This window comes from Osmia lignaria, unplaced genomic scaffold (assembly GCF_051020975.1).
Source record: "Osmia lignaria lignaria isolate PbOS001 unplaced genomic scaffold, iyOsmLign1 scaffold0054, whole genome shotgun sequence".
Taxonomy (NCBI): domain Eukaryota; kingdom Metazoa; phylum Arthropoda; class Insecta; order Hymenoptera; family Megachilidae; genus Osmia; species Osmia lignaria.
In genome coordinates this window covers 12501-17500 of record NW_027478195.1, presented here as the reverse complement: position 1 = coordinate 17500, position 5000 = coordinate 12501, and positions in this window count along the sequence as shown.

Sequence of the window (5000 nt, the reverse complement as noted above, 5' to 3'; positions counted from 1 at the left end):
CGATCGGTATTTAGAGGGAGGCACTTTGAAAGCAACACGCCGCTGGAACTTTGAAAAATTTCGGGGCAAAGCAATACGCGGCTGGGACTTTGAAATATTTCGGAGCGCACCTAAAGTTCGTTATTTTGGCTAAACGGAGCGAAAATCTGCATTTATACCATCACGGACGTTAGTTTAATAGCGTTTAACGATGGATCCACGGTACAGAATGCAAAAATATGATTGTTAAAATTTTCGACTAATCGGTTCTAAGAGGCGAAGCAATACGCCGCTGGGACTTTGAAATATTTCGGAGCGCACCTAAAGTTCGTTATTTTGGCTAAACGGAGCGAAAATCTGCATTTATACCATCACGGACGTTAGTTTAATAGCGTTTAACGATGGATCCACGGTACAGAATGCAAAAATATGATTGTTAAAATTTTCGACTAATCGGTTCTAAGAGGCGAAGCAATACGCCGCTGGGACTTTGAAATATTTCGGAGCGCACCTAAAGTTCGTTATTTTGGCTAAACGGAGCGAAAATCTGCATTTATACCATCACGGACGCTAGTTTAATAGCGTTTAACGATCGATCCACGGTACAGAATGCAAAAATATGATTGTTAAAATTTTCGACTAATCGGTTCTAAGAGGCGAAGCAATACGCCGCTGGGACTTTGAAATATTTCGGAGCGCACCTAAAGTTCGTTATTTTGGCTAAACGGAGCGAAAATCTGCATTTATACCATCACGGACGTTAGTTTAATAGCGTTTAACGATCGATCCACGGTACAGAATGCAAAAATATGATTGTTAAAATTTTCGACTAATCGGTTCTAAGAGGCGAAGCAATACGCCGCTGGGACTTTGAAATATTTCGGAGCGCACCTAAAGTTCGTTATTTTGGCTAAACGGAGCGAAAATCTGCATTTATACCATCTCGGACGTTAGTTTAATAGCGTTTAACTATGGATCCACGGTACAGAATGCAAAAATATGATTGTTAAAATTTTCGACTAATCGGTTCTAAGAGGCGAAGCAATACGCCGCTGGGACTTTGAAATATTTCGGAGCGCACCTAAAGTTCGTTATTTTGGCTAAACGGAGCGAAAATCTGCATTTATACCATCACGGACGTTAGTTTAATAGCGTTTAACGATCGATCCACGGTACAGAATGCAAAAATATGATTGTTAAAATTTTCGACTAATCGGTTCTAAGAGGCGAAGCAATACGCCGCTGGGACTTTGAAATATTTCGGAGCGCACCTAAAGTTCGTTATTTTGGCTAAACGGAGCGAAAATCTGCATTTATACCATCACGGACGTTAGTTTAATAGCGTTTAACGATCGATCCACGGTACAGAATGCAAAAATATGATTGTTAAAATTTTCGACTAATCGGTTCTAAGAGGCGAAGCAATACGCCGCTGGGACTTTGAAATATTTCGGAGCGCACCTAAAGTTCGTTATTTTGGCTAAACGGAGCGAAAATCTGCATTTATACCATCACGGACGTTAGTTTAATAGCGTTTAACGATCGATCCACGGTACAGAATGCAAAAATATGATTGTTAAAATTTTCGACTAATCGGTTCTAAGAGGCGAAGCAATACGCCGCTGGGACTTTGAAATATTTCGGAGCGCACCTAAAGTTCGTTATTTTGGCTAAACGGAGCGAAAATCTGCATTTATACCATCACGGACGTTAGTTTAATAGCGTTTAACGATCGATCCACGGTACAGAATGCAAAAATATGATTGTTAAAATTTTCGACTAATCGGTTGTAAGAGGCGAAGCAATACGCCGCTGGGACTTTGAAATATTTCGGAGCGCACCTAAAGTTCGTTATTTTGGCTAAACGGAGCGAAAATCTGCATTTATACCATCACGGACGTTAGTTTAATAGCGTTTAACGATGGATCCACGGTACAGAATGCAAAAATATGATTGTTAAAATTTTCGACTAATCGGTTCTAAGAGGCGAAGCAATACGCCGCTGGGACTTTGAAATATTTCGGAGCGCACCTAAAGTTCGTTATTTTGGCTAAACGGAGCGAAAATCTGCATTTATACCATCACGGACGCTAGTTTAATAGCGTTTAACGATCGATCCACGGTACAGAATGCAAAAATATGATTGTTAAAATTTTCGACTAATCGGTTCTAAGAGGCGAAGCAATACGCCGCTGGGACTTTGAAATATTTCGGAGCGCACCTAAAGTTCGTTATTTTGGCTAAACGGAGCGAAAATCTGCATTTATACCATCACGGACGTTAGTTTAATAGCGTTTAACGATGGATCCACGGTACAGAATGCAAAAATATGATTGTTAAAATTTTCGACTAATCGGTTCTAAGAGGCGAAGCAATACGCCGCTGGGACTTTGAAATATTTCGGAGCGCACCTAAAGTTCGTTATTTTGGCTAAACGGAGCGAAAATCTGCATTTATACCATCACGGACGCTAGTTTAATAGCGTTTAACGATCGATCCACGGTACAGAATGCAAAAATATGATTGTTAAAATTTTCGACTAATCGGTTCTAAGAGGCGAAGCAATACGCCGCTGGGACTTTGAAATATTTCGGAGCGCACCTAAAGTTCGTTATTTTGGCTAAACGGAGCGAAAATCTGCATTTATACCATCACGGACGTTAGTTTAATAGCGTTTAACGATGGATCCACGGTACAGAATGCAAAAATATGATTGTTAAAATTTTCGACTAATCGGTTCTAAGAGGCGAAGCAATACGCCGCTGGGACTTTGAAATATTTCGGAGCGCACCTAAAGTTCGTTATTTTGGCTAAACGGAGCGAAAATCTGCATTTATACCATCACGGACGCTAGTTTAATAGCGTTTAACGATCGATCCACGGTACAGAATGCAAAAATATGATTGTTAAAATTTTCGACTAATCGGTTCTAAGAGGCGAAGCAATACGCCGCTGGGACTTTGAAATATTTCGGAGCGCACCTATAGTTCGTTATTTTGGCTAAACGGAGCGAAAATCTGCATTTATACCATCACGGACGTTAGTTTAATAGCGTTTAACGATGGATCCACGGTACAGAATGCAAAAATATGATTGTTAAAATTTTCGACTAATCGGTTCTAAGAGGCGAAGCAATACGCCGCTGGGACTTTGAAATATTTCGGAGCGCACCTAAAGTTCGTTATTTTGGCTAAACGGAGCGAAAATCTGCATTTATACCATCACGGACGTTAGTTTAATAGCGTTTAACGATCGATCCACGGTACAGAATGCAAAAATATGATTGTTAAAATTTTCGACTAATCGGTTGTAAGAGGCGAAGCAATACGCCGCTGGGACTTTGAAATATTTCGGAGCGCACCTAAAGTTCGTTATTTTGGCTAAACGGAGCGAAAATCTGCATTTATACCATCACGGACGTTAGTTTAATAGCGTTTAACGATGGATCCACGGTACAGAATGCAAAAATATGATTGTTAAAATTTTCGACTAATCGGTTCTAAGAGGCGAAGCAATACGCCGCTGGGACTTTGAAATATTTCGGAGCGCACCTAAAGTTCGTTATTTTGGCTAAACGGAGCGAAAATCTGCATTTATACCATCACGGACGCTAGTTTAATAGCGTTTAACGATCGATCCACGGTACAGAATGCAAAAATATGATTGTTAAAATTTTCGACTAATCGGTTCTAAGAGGCGAAGCAATACGCCGCTGGGACTTTGAAATATTTCGGAGCGCACCTAAAGTTCGTTATTTTGGCTAAACGGAGCGAAAATCTGCATTTATACCATCACGGACGTTAGTTTAATAGCGTTTAACGATGGATCCACGGTACAGAATGCAAAAATATGATTGTTAAAATTTTCGACTAATCGGTTCTAAGAGGCGAAGCAATACGCCGCTGGGACTTTGAAATATTTCGGAGCGCACCTAAAGTTCGTTATTTTGGCTAAACGGAGCGAAAATCTGCATTTATACCATCACGGACGCTAGTTTAATAGCGTTTAACGATCGATCCACGGTACAGAATGCAAAAATATGATTGTTAAAATTTTCGACTAATCGGTTCTAAGAGGCGAAGCAATACGCCGCTGGGACTTTGAAATATTTCGGAGCGCACCTAAAGTTCGTTATTTTGGCTAAACGGAGCGAAAATCTGCATTTATACCATCACGGACGTTAGTTTAATAGCGTTTAACGATCGATCCACGGTACAGAATGCAAAAATATGATTGTTAAAATTTTCGACTAATCGGTTCTAAGAGGCGAAGCAATACGCCGCTGGGACTTTGAAATATTTCGGAGCGCACCTAAAGTTCGTTATTTTGGCTAAACGGAGCGAAAATCTGCATTTATACCATCACGGACGTTAGTTTAATAGCGTTTAACGATGGATCCACGGTACAGAATGCAAAAATATGATTGTTAAAATTTTCGACTAATCGGTTCTAAGAGGCGAAGCAATACGCCGCTGGGACTTTGAAATATTTCGGAGCGCACCTAAAGTTCGTTATTTTGGCTAAACGGAGCGAAAATCTGCATTTATACCATCACGGACGCTAGTTTAATAGCGTTTAACGATCGATCCACGGTACAGAATGCAAAAATATGATTGTTAAAATTTTCGACTAATCGGTTCTAAGAGGCGAAGCAATACGCCGCTGGGACTTTGAAATATTTCGGAGCGCACCTATAGTTCGTTATTTTGGCTAAACGGAGCGAAAATCTGCATTTATACCATCACGGACGTTAGTTTAATAGCGTTTAACGATGGATCCACGGTACAGAATGCAAAAATATGATTGTTAAAATTTTCGACTAATCGGTTCTAAGAGGCGAAGCAATACGCCGCTGGGACTTTGAAATATTTCGGAGCGCACCTAAAGTTCGTTATTTTGGCTAAACGGAGCGAAAATCTGCATTTATACCATCACGGACGCTAGTTTAATAGCGTTTAACGATCGATCCACGGTACAGAATGCAAAAATATGATTGTTAAAATTTTCGACTAATCGGTTCT